At 39.7% G+C, this 14880-nt stretch overlaps 2 long non-coding RNA genes across 4 annotated transcripts; both read left to right on the top strand.

The window, feature by feature from the left end:
- Positions 1 to 800: 800 nt before the first annotated feature.
- On the top strand, positions 801 to 14745 carry LOC124384060. Of its 3 annotated transcripts, none has more exons than XR_006925335.1 (4): positions 801 to 1243; positions 4350 to 4468; positions 4549 to 4684; positions 13821 to 14745. It is a non-coding gene; the product is annotated as an uncharacterized LOC124384060 (long non-coding RNA). The 3 variants fall into 3 exon arrangements; XR_006925336.1 differs by lacking the exon at positions 13821 to 14745 and adding an exon at positions 4765 to 5048; XR_006925334.1 differs by lacking the exon at positions 13821 to 14745 and adding an exon at positions 4762 to 5048.
- Positions 9892 to 13663, top strand: LOC124384068. Its single transcript, XR_006925337.1, has 3 exons — positions 9892 to 10331; positions 13410 to 13528; positions 13609 to 13663. It is a non-coding gene; the product is annotated as an uncharacterized LOC124384068 (long non-coding RNA).
- Positions 14746 to 14880: the final 135 nt, after the last annotated feature.

Raw genomic sequence — 14880 nt, 5'->3', positions numbered from 1 at the left:
ACTTCTGACCAAATGTAAGACAAGACACACCCAAATCCGAGACAGAACAAATCTAAATCCAAGATGTAATTCCCAAATCCAAATGTAAGACAACATAAATCTGAAACATGATAAATATAAGACACATCCATATAAAAGACAAGACATATTCAAAATAAGACATATCCAAATCCGAGACACAACAAATCTAAATCCAAGAGAACACATTTAAGACAAGACACATCTAGGACTATATGTCCAAATCCAAGAAAAGACACTTTCACATATAAGGTGAGTCAACATCCAAATCTTGGACACGACAGTAAATCTGTCTGTGAATAATTATATGAATGAAGGAATTATTAAATAAATAAATAGTTGAATGAATGAATGAATAAATTAATTAATAAATGAATGAATGGATAAAGAGATCCAAGACGGCACCGTCTAAATCTTTTTAAATACCACTTTATCAATATATAATATAATTTCTCCCTACATTTTCTTGTTTTCTTTAATTTTCTCACATTTTATATTTACAGTCCTTTTCACCTCACGCACAATTTCGGAGCGACCGATCGAGTTGACATTTTACTGCAAGTTGCATAGTTTTATTCTGCCTAGAACTGTGTTTGTGACAAATAAACATTTGGAATCTTGAATTAATAAATAAATGAATAAATGAATTAATGAATTAATGAATTAATGAATTAATGAATTAATGAATTAATGAATGACCTGCCACTCATCGCCCTCTAGCGGCCATTCTTGGTTGCCTTGTGTTCTCGCGATAACTTCTAACGCTAAATCACGGGCAGAGCTCGTTCTCGCGATATTTCACGACGCGAGTAAACAGCCACCATTCGTAGAGACTTTTGGGGGGAGAGAGGAAAAATCGAGAAAAGTGTCAGGGATTTTTTTTAAAGACGTTTCCTAGAAAAGAAGTATCATCTCTCATTCTACAAGAAGGGCAAATATAAACCGCAAATACCCCACTCTGTTCTTTTGCCCCGCTGTTTACAGTAACATGTTCGCAGCCACCTGTCCGAACTGCGCGTAGTGTGGCTTGTGGGAGCCGTTAGCATTAGCATTAGAATTGCTAGGCCTGTTGTGTGTTATTAGCTTAGCACTTTTTTTCCCCCACCTTCAGCACATATATTTTTTTTGTTAATTTTTGCTTTATTTCTTATTTTTCTTCTGGAGAAATGATTATTGAAAACCTCGATGCCTTGAAGACGTGGCTCACCAAAACTCTCGAACCAATGTAAGTGCATGAGTTAGCATGTTAGCTTAGCATAGATACTGCTCTTCCTCAGTGTAGCGTGTTAGCCAGTTAGCATCGTTTTGCTGCATCCCAATAACTGAGATTTAAATGTTATTTTATTTTATAGATTCGGTGCAAGAAATAAATGACATTTAATCTTTAGCAGAGATTAATTAAGATGCGTGAATCCAGAGAATATACTTATTTAAATTAATTTATATTTAAACAGGTTTCTTAGTGTCATTATTTTAAATTATTGCAGGTATATATAATTAAAGTATTTTATTAAAATAAAGATTTGTTTGTAAACAAGTGATGTGTATATTTTTTTATATATATATATATATATATATATATATATATATATATATATATATATATATATATATATATATATATATATATATATATATATATATATATATATATATATATATATATATATATATATATATACACACACTAGAGGTAGACCGATATGGGTTTCTCTCTGGCCGATGACGATAATTTATGCCGATATATGATGCCATTATGTTTGGCAGATAACACTCTGTAGGGTGTACGGTGTATACTGTAGGGTGTATGCTGTAGGGTGTATGGTTTGTGGTGTATGCTGTAGAGTGTACAGTGTAGGGTTTACAGTGTATGCTGTAGGGTGGTTGATGTATGCTGTAGGGTGTACGGTTTATGGTGTTTGCTGTAGGGTGTGTGGTGTATGGTGTACCCTGCAGGGTGTACGGTGTAGGGTGTACGGTGTGTGCTGTAGGGTGTACGGTGTGTGCTGTAGGGTGTACGGTGTGTGCTGTAGGGTGTATGGTGTTTGCTGTAGGGTGTGTGGTGTATGGTGTACCCTGCAGGGTGTACGGTGTAGGGTGTACGGTGTGTGCTGTAGGGTGTGCAGTGTGTGCTGTAGGGTGTACGGTGTGTGCTGTAGGGTGTATGGTGTATGCTGTAGGGTGTACGGTGTATGCTGTAGGGTGTGCAGTGTATGCTGTAGGGTTTGTGGTGTACGGTGTGTGGTGTATGCTGTAGGGTGTATGCTGTAGGGTGTGTGGTGTATGCTGTAGGGTGTACAGTGTAGGGTTTACAGTGTATGCTGTAGGGTGGGTGGTGTATGCTGTAGGATGTACGGTTTACGGTGTATGCTGTAGGGTGTGTGCTGTATGGTGTACCGTGTAGGGTTTATAGTGTATGCTGTAGGGTGTGTGATGTAGCTGTAGGGTGTATACTGCAGGGTGTGCGGTGTATACTGCAGGGTGTGCGGTGTATACTGCAGGGTGTGCGTGTATGCTGCAGGGTGTGCGGTGTATGCTGTAGGTGTGTGGTGTATGCTGTGTGTTGTAGGGTGTACAATGTGTGCTGTAGGGTGTACAGTTTAGGGTTTACAGTGTATGCTGTACGGTGTATGCTGTAGGGTGTGTGCTGTAGGGTGTACGTGTATGCTGTAGGTGTATGCTGTAGGGTGTCACGGTGTATGCTGTAGGGTGTGCGGGTATGCTGTAGGGTGTATGCTGTAGGGTGCGGGTATTCTGTAGGGTGTACGCTGTAGGGTGTACGCTGTAGGGTGTACAGTGTACGCTGTAGGGTGTATAGTGTAGTGTTTACAGTGTATGCTGTAGGGTGTACGGTGTATGCTGTAGGGTGTACGGTGTAGGGTGTACGGTGTAGGGTGTACAGTGTGGGGTTAACGTGTATGCTGTAGGGTGTACGTGTATGCTGTAGGGTGTGGTGTATGCTGTGTGGTGTAGAGTGTACGGTGTGTGGTGTAGGGTGTACAGTGTAGGATTTACAGTGTATGCTGTATGGTGTGTGATGTATGCTGTAGGGTGTAGGGTTTACAGTGTATACTGTAGGGTGTGTGGTGTGTGCGTTGTATGGTGTACGGTGTAAGGTTTATGGTGTATACTGTAGGGTGTGTGGTGTATGCTGTAGGGTGTACGGTGTATGCTGTAGGGTGTATGCTGTAGGGTGTACGGTGTATGCTGTAGGGTGTATGCTATATACGGTGTATGCTGTAGGGTGTCACGGTGTCTGGTGTATGCTGTAGGTGTGTGGTGTATGCTGTAGGGTGTATAGTGTGTGGTGTATGCTGTAGGGTGTACAGTGTGTGCTGTAGGGTGTATGGTGTAGGGTTTACAGTGTATGCTGTATGGTGTGTGATGTATGCTGTAGGGTGTATGGTGTGGTGTATGCTGTAGGGTGTATAGTGTGTGGTGTATGCTGTAGGGTGTACGTGTAGGGTTTACAGTGTATGGTGTGGTGTATGGTGTGTGGTGTATGCTGTAGGGTGTCGGTGTATGCTGTATGGTGTAGGGTTTACAGTGTATGGTGTGTGGTGTATGGTGTGGTGTATGCTGTAGATCAGGGGTCACCCACCTTTTTGACACCGATAGCTACCTCTTTAATACTGACTAATGTGAAGGGCTACCAGTTTGATACACATTTCTGAAATAACAACTTTGGTCAATTTACATTCACTTATGTTATAAATTATAATGATTAATTAAACAATTAATTAATAGTTATTAATTAAATAACTGGCTGATGTGGCTCTGATTTCTCCTCTGTTTTTGCATTCAGGTTTTTCAGCTTCTCCTGATGTTTAGTCTCGTAGTGGGTCTTAGATTCAATTCCTTAATTACAGCCACATTCGCTCCACTAATAAGACACGTGTTTACCGCCAGTGTCAGTAAACATCTACTCAGAATCCCATCGGTTTTCAGAATAAACTTTTCTCTTGGCAGGTTGTAGTGTGTGGTAGGACAGGTTGTAGTGTGTGGTAGGACAGGTTGTAGTGTGTGGTAGGATGTGCGGTGTAAACTGTAGAGGGTTTTGCAGGCCTGGAAGACATGGACTATATTACACTTAATTTATTATTAAATCTAATATATAACAATATTATAATTAGAGCTATTAATTACAGTACATTAAAATAATATATTGCGAATGTTATTTTATTATTGAACAACAGAATCCTATAGGTTTAAATGTGTTCACCACACGAAACAGGTGTGAATAACAGCAAATTCACAGATCATTAAAAACATGTTTATACCATCTTTGCTATATTGTTTTGTCTTTGTGGACGTCCGGCTGCATTGTGCAGATGTGACGCCGATCCGTCTGCGCTCGCTAAATATGTGGTGGCTTTGGTGAAGAAGGACAAGTCGGAGAAGGAGCTGAGAGCACTATGCATAGACCAGTTGGATGTATTTCTCCAGAAGGGTGAGAATCATTTCCAGCTTTCTGTAAAAAACTAAAACGTGTGTTTGCGTTACACTCACGAGTCTTGTGTGTCCGTGCAGAGACTCAGACATTTGTGGATAAACTTTTGAAGCTGTGAACACAAAGAGCTACCTACCTCAGGTTGAGACGATGAGCTCCACAGACAGGTCGGAGGGTCATGCACGCTCCGAGAAAGACGAGCAGAAGAAAGACGAGGTGAGAGTTGTGTGTATATACACGTGTGTGTCTGTGTGTGTATTTGCATGTGTTTGAATTACTTCCTGTTTTTGTAGCAGCCGGTCGGGATGATGAACGAGAGAAGAAGTTCTCCAGGAGAGTGAACCACAGTCCCCAGCCCGGCTCGTGAGACAGATGCATGACACCGTCTAAGATGAAGGAATGGTTTTGGGAAAAGTGGACTGAGATGGAGTGAGGTTTTTTACCTCTTGATTACATGTGTGGAAGGAGTCTTCAGAGTCGGCGCTTTTCTGGAGTTTGTGCACGTTTGATTCTCAGTAACAGCAGATCAGTGACGTTGTGATGGACGTTACATGTCGAAATAAACAGCTACAAATAGTGACGTAGGGTTTGTTCATAAATCAAGTCGTAGGATCCGATTCATTACATCACATGATGATTGATTATTTTTTTTGTACATTATTAGAGGCGATAAAGAAAGAATCTCATTTATGAGTATTTATGAGTTTGGGCTTCACAGGAACAGGAGCAGAGCTTTAGCATTTGGGACGTGACCCGAGTGTGTGTGTGTGTGTGTGTTTTGTGTGTGTGTGTGTGTGTGAGAGAGTATTTTCAGTTGAAGTGCTTCCCATTCCTGTATTCAAGCTGCAAAATGGAGATAAAGCTAATAAACCCCATAAGACCAGTCATCATAAGCAACTTTTGATGCCACCTTTTTTTTTTGTTTTGAACCTGGTGAATGTTTTCTTCCTCTTCTTACACCTTTAGATGTTGTTAAAAATGTTGTTGTTGTTGTTTATTAGCTTTTCTTTTTCCTGACGATTTCGTCCCTGTTCTGAAAATCGAGTGCCTTTTTTTTTTTTTTTTTTGATTGCCAGACTTCCTCTCGTGATTCAGAGCCATGTCCCGCTCGTGACCTTTCACCTCCAGCCACATTCCTTCCAGTAAAAAAAAAAAAATACAAAAATAAAAAAAAAGTAATAAAACTATCAGACCTGTGATTTAACAGTCACCAATGGATGTGTGTGTGTATATCTGCTTATTTATATATACTGTATGTACAGCATGATTTGTATTTTATTTGATCGGATTGTGTCGTCTGTATCGTCATTTATTTTTTTGCACTTTCCAGGTACGACCGGTCGAGAGACGTGTTTTGAAATGAAAGTCTCGCTGATCTGTACAGATTAAAAAAAAAAAAAAAAAGCTTTGTATACACGTTCGGATAAATGATTATTAAAGTCGTGTCGAAAAGTTCACGTCATATAAGTGTGTGTGTGTGTGTGTGTTGGGGTCTGAAACGCCGGTTTATATCGTTCCTTTTTTTTTTTTCTTCCAGCAGCTGAAGAATCCCTTTAAGTAGAAATACACAATCACAAACACTCAGATTCATTCTTTTCTGTGTTTAATGTACCGTATTTTTGAACTATAAGCGCTACTTTTTCCCACGCTTTGAACCCCGCGGCTTAAACAACGGCGGCTAATTTATGAATTTTTTTTTTTTCCCGGTTTCACAAACTTCAAGCTAAAAAACTGAACCCCATAACATTAGACCAATGAAATTTCCGAACGGAAACGAAAAAACGCACCTCACCTATGTTCTGAGCTGCACGGCATCGGGAGAAAAAACTTTCACCACATAATTTTTAAACGCACGACGATGCCAAAAGATAAACTCCCGAGAGAAATAGTTGTGAAAGGAAGGAGGAAGACAGTGAACAATGACTTTCTTGGTCGGCTACTGTTTAGATACAAGCCGTTGTAACGCGTTGAGTCAGGGTGAAGGGAGAGCTCGCTAACTCCAGTTACAACAGAAATCATATAAACACAGACAGGTTTCCAAAACTCGTGCTTTTTTATTTTTCTTGGCAACAGCGTTACGGGTTAGTCAAAGAAACTTAGAAATGAGCATCAGAAAATAATAAGGACATATTCCTCAGTCTTGCACACATGCAGTAATAGCGGAAAACCGCTATTACTGCTATTTATGTTCAAAATAAAAATCTTTGTCAAATTCAGTGGGTGCGGCTTATATATGGGTACGTTTAATAGTCCGGAAATTACGGTATATATATATGATCCAGGACAAGACAATTCATATCCAAATGCAGTGGTGGATGAAGTACATGAAGCAGGTAGTTGAGTAAAAGTAGGTCAAATGTGACTCCAGTAAAACAAAAAGTGTCTCTTTCACTTGAGTAAAAGTACAAAAGTTTTTGCCTTCAAATGTACTTAAGTATCCAAAGTACTATAATTTATTACAACTGTAATGTTCATATCATCATTTTTATCACAAGACTCTTTACTTAATCACCTCAGTTTATGTGAAAAGACTCGAATGTGACTCTCAGCACACTGATCTATTAATAGAATCATATTAATGACTCAAACACTGATTCATTTCTATTAAAATGATCATGAACCCAAAACCTGGTTTTAACTACTTAAAAATGCACAAACGAGGTCACGTGTGTTGTGGCGAATTCGAGTCTGGAGTTTCTTGGTGATCAGTAGATACACCAAGCGCCAATGGCGTTTCTATTCAAGACGCTCTGGTTGACCCACACCGTGACCCAATTGATTAGTTTCAGCTGCTTCAGTTACCGTCACTGGACCTACATGCATTTACAGCACAATTAAATACACGTCATTGTGCACAATTTTCAAACTCTCAGAACCAAAACAACTCCTTGGCTAATTGTAGCCATGAGATACAAACATCTATATCCTTATATGTATTTTAATATATTAGCCTTTTAAACTGCACTGGAGATTCTCCCTTACTGAACTTCAGCACAATCACAGAAAATCTTTCAAGTTGATCTCAGTAGCTCCTAGTTTTAGACTGTATAAGACTGTAGAAAGAACATCACTTATAATCTTATACTCCAGTACTCATGTTAGTTCTCACTCTCCAGTGTTCTGTATTGTTGAAAGATTTATGATCGAACTCTTGATGTCACCCAAATGAGGATGGGTTCCCTTTTGAGTCTGGTTCCTCTCAAGGTTTCTTCCTCATAACATCTAAGGGAGTTTTTCCTTGCCACAGTCACCACGGCTGCTCATCAGGGACAAATGCACACCATTCACCTTGACTGTTAATTTGTGTAAAGCTGCTTTGAGACAATGTCTGTTGTGAAAAGCGCTATAGAAATAAACTTGACTTGACTTGACCTTTATGACATCACGTCCATTACAGGAACCAAATCACTAAGTGCTGTTTAACTCCAATCCAACTACAGTAGTTCATTTGTAATTGTTTTGTTGCTGCACACATGATGATAAACTACATACTAGCATTTATAATGTAATGCAGCTAAAATAAATGTTTTTTTTATGTGTTAAAGCATAACAGGAAACACAGCATGACCTAGGATATATATTAGTGTGAAAAAGTGTTGGCCCCCTTCCTGGTTTCTTCTTTTTTTTTACGTTTGTGACACTTTAATGTTTCAGATCATCAAACTAATTTGAATATTAGTAAAAGAGAACACGAGTGAACACAACATGCAGGTTGTAAATGAAGGTTTTTATTATCGAGGGGAAACAAAATCCAAACCTACATGGCCCTGTGTGAAAAAGTGTTTGCCCCCTAAACCTAATAACTAGTTGTGCCACCCTTAGCAGCAACAACTGCAATCAAGCGTTTGTCATAACCTGCAATGAGTCTGTTACTCTGCTGTGGAGGATTTTTGCTCGACTCAACTATGCAGAATTGGGAAGGTTTTCCAGCATGAACTGCCTTTTAAGGTCATGCCACAGCATCTCAATAGGATTCAGGTCGGGATTTTGACTAGGCACACTTGGTAGTGTGTTTTGGATCAACACTTTTTCACACTACTGTTCAGTTATTAATTATATTTCATTAAATGCATTAGTCTTTACTATCCTCATAACGAGATGAGTGATGGAGCTACATACACACCTTTATCGTTTACACGTTTTCTCTATACTTCTTCTCTCTTTTACTGAATTGGGCTCTTGAGTGTTTTGACCTTTTTTTGTCGTCCATAATTTTATCTAGGATGCAGTTCTTCCTAATGACGTGACGTCACCCAACCCCATCTCTCATTTCTGTGTGTATGAGTGAGGGAACTTCTGGGTGGTGGGTGCAGACTCCGAGTCCTGACCAGCTTCATTCACTGTGACATGATATGAGAATTGACCTGATCGTACAAATAAGCTTTTTTTTTCTCGCAAGTTGACACTGATTGGTGACTTTCTGTGTGTTTGACCAGTTATGTTTTTATCCTCATAAATAAAAGGAACGACTGATTTCAAAAATTTAGTTGAGAAAAAAGAGATATTTGACTTTGAAATGAAGTGAAGGTAAAGTAAAAGTCTCCCCAAACTGTAATACTTCAGTAAAGTATTTCACACAAAACTTAACTTAAGTACAGTAAGAAAATGACTTCTTTACTGTCCACTTCTGACCAAATGTAAGACAAGACACACCCAAATCCGAGACAGAACAAATCTAAATCCAAGATGTAATTCCCAAATCCAAATGTAAGACAACATAAATCTGAAACATGATAAATATAAGACACATCCATATAAAAGACAAGACATATTCAAAATAAGACATATCCAAATCCGAGACACAACAAATCTAAATCCAAGAGAACACATTTAAGACAAGACACATCTAGGACTATATGTCCAAATCCAAGAAAAGACACTTTCACATATAAGGTGAGTCAACATCCAAATCTTGGACACGACAGTAAATCTGTCTGTGAATAATTATATGAATGAAGGAATTATTAAATAAATAAATAGTTGAATGAATGAATGAATAAATTAATTAATAAATGAATGAATGGATAAAGAGATCCAAGACGGCACCGTCTAAATCTTTTTAAATACCACTTTATCAATATATAATATAATTTCTCCCTACATTTTCTTGTTTTCTTTAATTTTCTCACATTTTATATTTACAGTCCTTTTCACCTCACGCACAATTTCGGAGCGACCGATCGAGTTGACATTTTACTGCAAGTTGCATAGTTTTATTCTGCCTAGAACTGTGTTTGTGACAAATAAACATTTGGAATCTTGAATTAATAAATAAATGAATAAATGAATTAATGAATTAATGAATTAATGAATTAATGAATTAATGAATTAATGAATGACCTGCCACTCATCGCCCTCTAGCGGCCATTCTTGGTTGCCTTGTGTTCTCGCGATAACTTCTAACGCTAAATCACGGGCAGAGCTCGTTCTCGCGATATTTCACGACGCGAGTAAACAGCCACCATTCGTAGAGACTTTTGGGGGGAGAGAGGAAAAATCGAGAAAAGTGTCAGGGATTTTTTTTAAAGACGTTTCCTAGAAAAGAAGTATCATCTCTCATTCTACAAGAAGGGCAAATATAAACCGCAAATACCCCACTCTGTTCTTTTGCCCCGCTGTTTACAGTAACATGTTCGCAGCCACCTGTCCGAACTGCGCGTAGTGTGGCTTGTGGGAGCCGTTAGCATTAGCATTAGAATTGCTAGGCCTGTTGTGTGTTATTAGCTTAGCACTTTTTTTCCCCCACCTTCAGCACATATATTTTTTGTTAATTTTTGCTTTATTTCTTATTTTCTTCTGGAGAAATGATTATTGAAAACCTCGATGCCTTGAAGACGTGGCTCACCAAAACTCTCGAACCAATGTAAGTGCATGAGTTAGCATGTTAGCTTAGCATAGATACTGCTCTTCCTCAGTGTAGCGTGTTAGCCAGTTAGCATCGTTTTGCTGCATCCCAATAACTGAGATTTAAATGTTATTTTATTTTATAGATTCGGTGCAAGAAATAAATGACATTTAATCTTTAGCAGAGATTAATTAAGATGCGTGAATCCAGAGAATATACTTATTTAAATTAATTTATATTTAAACAGGTTTCTTAGTGTCATTATTTTAAATTATTGCAGGTATATATAATTAAAGTATTTTATTAAAATAAAGATTTGTTTGTAAACAAGTGATGTGTATATTTTTATATATATATATATATATATATATATATATATATATGTATATGTATATATATGTGTATATGTGTATATATATATATATATATATATATATATATATATATATATATATATATATATATATATATATATATACACACACACTAGAGGTAGACCGATATGGGTTTCTCTCTGGCCGATGACGATAATTTATGCCGATATATGATGCCATTATGTTTGGCAGATAACACTCTGTAGGTGTACGGTGTATACTGTAGGGTGTATGCTGTAGGGTGTATGGTTTGTGGTGTATGCTGTAGAGTGTACAGTGTAGGGTTTACAGTGTATGCTGTAGGGTGGTTGATGTATGCTGTAGGGTGTACGGTTTATGGTGTTTGCTGTAGGGTGTGTGGTGTATGGTGTACCCTGCAGGGTGTACGGTGTAGGGTGTACAATGTGTGCTGTAGGGTGTACGGTGTGCTGTAGGGTGCACGGTGTGTGCTGTAGAGTGTATGGTGTTTGCTGTAGGGTGTGTGGTGTATGGTGTACCCTGCAGGGTGTACGGTGTAGGGTGTACGGTGTGTGCTGTAGGGTGTCACGGTGTGTGCTGTAGGGTGTACGGTGTGTGCTGTAGGGTGTATGGTGTATGCTGTAGGTGTACGGTGTATGCTGTAGGTGTGCAGTGTATGCTGTAGGGTGTGTGGTGTATGCTGTAGGGTGTATGCTGTAGGGTGTGGTGTATGCTGTAGGGTGTACAGTGTAGGGTTTACAGTGTATGCTGTAGGGTGGGTGGTGTATGCTGTAGGATGTACGGTTTACGTGTATGCTGTAGGTGTGTGCTGTATGGTGTACCGTGTAGGGTTTATAGTGTATGCTGTAGGGTGTGTGATGTAGCTGTAGGGTGTATACTGCAGGGTGTGCGGTGTATACTGCAGGGTGTCGGTGTATACTGCAGGGTGTGCGTGTATGCTGCAGGGTGTGCGTGTATGCTGTAGGGTGTGGTGTATGCTGTGTGTTGTAGGGTGTACAATGTGTGCTGTAGGGTGTACAGTTTAGGGTTTACAGTGTATGCTGCACGGTGTATGCTGTAGGGTGTGTGCTGTGTGCTGTACGGTGTACGCTGTAGGGTGTGCGGTGTATGCTGTAGGGTGTGCGGGGTATGCTGTAGGGTGTATGCTGTAGGGTGTGCGGGTATTCTGTAGGGTGTACGCTGTAGGGTGTACGCTGTAGGGTGTACAGTGTACGCTGTAGGGTGTATAGTGTAGTGTTTACAGTGTATGCTGTAGGGTGTACGTGTATGCTGTAGGGTGTACAGTGTGGGGTTAACGGTGTATGCTGTAGAGTGTACAGTGTGGGGTTAACGTGTATGCTGTAGGGTGTACGGTGTATGCTGTAGGGTGTGGTGTATGCTGTGTGGTGTAGAGTGTACGGTGTGTGGTGTAGGGTGTACAGTGTAGGATTTACAGTGTATGCTGTATGGTGTGTGATGTATGCTGTAGGGTGTAGGGTTTACAGTGTATACTGTAGGGTGTGTGTGTGTGTGTGCTGTAGGGTGTACGTGTAGGGTGTACGGTGTATACTGTAGGGTGTGTGGTGTATGCTGTAGGGTGTACGGTGTATGCTGTAGGGTGTATGCTGTAGGGTGTACGGTGTATGCTGTAGGGTGTATGCTATATACGGTGTATGCTGTAGGGTGTACGGTGTCTGGTGTATGCTGTAGGTGTGTGGTGTATGCTGTAGGGTGTATAGTGTGTGGTGTATGCTGTAGGGTGTATAGTGTGGTGTATGCTGTAGGGTGTACGGTGTAGGGTGTATGGTGTATGCTGTAGGGTGTATGGTGTGTGGTGTATGCTGTAGGGTGTATAGTGTGTGGTGTATGCTGTAGGGTGTACGGTGTAGGGTTTACAGTGTATGGTGTGTGTGTATGGTGTGTGGTGTATGCTGTAGAGTGTACGGTGTATGCTGTAGGGTGTATGGTGTAGGGTTTACAGTGTATGGTGTGTGGTGTATGGTGTGGTGTATGCTGTAGATCAGGGTCACCCACCTTTTTGACACCGATAGCTACCTCTTTAATACTGACTAATGTGAAGGGCTACCAGTTTGATACACATTTCTGAAATAACAACTTTGGTCAATTTACATTCACTTATGTTATAAATTATAATGATTAATTAAACAATTAATTAATAGTTATTAATTAAATAACTGGCTGATGTGGCTCTGATTTCTCCTCTGTTTTTGCATTCAGGTTTTTCAGCTTCTCCTGATGTTTAGTCTCGTAGTGGGTCTTAGATTCAATTCCTTAATTACAGCCACATTCGCTCCACTAATAAGACACGTGTTTACCGCCAGTGTCAGTAAACATCTACTCAGAATCCCATCGGTTTTCAGAATAAACTTTTCTCTTGGCAGGTTGTAGTGTGTGGTAGGACAGGTTGTAGTGTGTGGTAGGACAGGTTGTAGTGTGTGGTAGGATGTGCGGTGTAAACTGTAGAGGGTTTTGCAGGCCTGGAAGACATGGACTATATTACACTTAATTTATTATTAAATCTAATATATAACAATATTATAATTAGAGCTATTAATTACAGTACATTAAAATAATATATTGCGAATGTTATTTTATTATTGAACAACAGAATCCTATAGGTTTAAATGTGTTCACCACACGAAACAGGTGTGAATAACAGCAAATTCACAGATCATTAAAAACATGTTTATACCATCTTTGCTATATTGTTTTGTCTTTGTGGACGTCCGGCTGCATTGTGCAGATGTGACGCCGATCCGTCTGCGCTCGCTAAATATGTGGTGGCTTTGGTGAAGAAGGACAAGTCGGAGAAGGAGCTGAGAGCACTATGCATAGACCAGTTGGATGTATTTCTCCAGAAGGGTGAGAATCATTTCCAGCTTTCTGTAAAAAACTAAAACGTGTGTTTGCGTTACACTCACGAGTCTTGTGTGTCCGTGCAGAGACTCAGACATTTGTGGATAAACTTTTGAAGCTGTGAACACAAAGAGCTACCTACCTCAGGTTGAGACGATGAGCTCCACAGACAGGTCGGAGGGTCATGCACGCTCGAGAAAGACGAGCAGAAGAAAGACGAGGTGAGAGTTGTGTGTATATACACGTGTGTGTCTGTGTGTGTATTTGCATGTGTTTGAATTACTTCCTGTTTTTGTAGCAGCCGGGTCGGGATGATGAACGAGAGAAGAAGTTCTCCAGGAGAGTGAACCACAGTCCCCAGCCCGGCTCGTGAGACAGATGCATGACACCGTCTAAGATGAAGGAATGGTTTTGGGAAAAGTGGACTGAGATGGAGTGAGGTTTTTTACCTCTTGATTACATGTGTGGAAGGAGTCTTCAGAGTCGGCGCTTTTCTGGAGTTTGTGCACGTTTCGGATTCTCAGTAACAGCAGATCAGTGACGTTGTGATGGACGTTACATGTCGAAATAAACAGCTACAAATAGTGACGTAGGGTTTGTTCATAAATCAAGTCGTAGGATCCGATTCATTACATCACATGATGATTGATTATTTTTTTTGTACATTATTAGAGGCGATAAAGAAAGAATCTCATTTATGAGTATTTATGAGTTTGGGCTTCACAGGAACAGGAGCAGAGCTTTAGCATTTGGGACGTGACCAGTGTGTGTGTGTGTGTGTGTTTTGTGTGTGTGTGTGTGTGTGAGAGAGTATTTTCAGTTGAAGTGCTTCCCATTCCTGTATTCAAGCTGCAAAATGGAGATAAAGCTAATAAACCCCATAAGACCAGTCATCATAAGCAACTTTTGATGCCACCTTTTTTTTTTGTTTTGAACCTGGTGAATGTTTTCTTCCTCTTCTTACACCTTTAGATGTTGTTAAAAATGTTGTTGTTGTTGTTTATTAGCTTTTCTTTTTCCTGACGATTTCGTCCCTGTTCTGAAAATCGAGTGCCTTTTTTTTTTTTTTTTTGATTGCCAGACTTCCTCTCGTGATTCAGAGCCATGTCCCGCTCGTGACCTTTCACCTCCAGCCACATTCCTTCCAGTAAAAAAAAAAAATTACAAAAATAAAAAAAAAGTAATAAAACTATCAGACCTGTGATTTAACAGTCACCAATGGATGTGTGTGTGTATATCTGCTTATTTATATATACTGTATGTACAGCATGATTTGTATTTTATTTGATCGGATTGTGTCGTCTGTATCGTCATTTATTTTTTTGCACTTTCCAGGTACGACCGGTCGAGAGACGTGT

Source organism: Silurus meridionalis, chromosome 1, assembly GCF_014805685.1.
Source record: "Silurus meridionalis isolate SWU-2019-XX chromosome 1, ASM1480568v1, whole genome shotgun sequence".
NCBI classification, from domain to species: domain Eukaryota; kingdom Metazoa; phylum Chordata; class Actinopteri; order Siluriformes; family Siluridae; genus Silurus; species Silurus meridionalis.
Note: the sequence above shows the minus strand (reverse complement) of the source record. Positions and strands in the feature narration are given on the sequence as shown.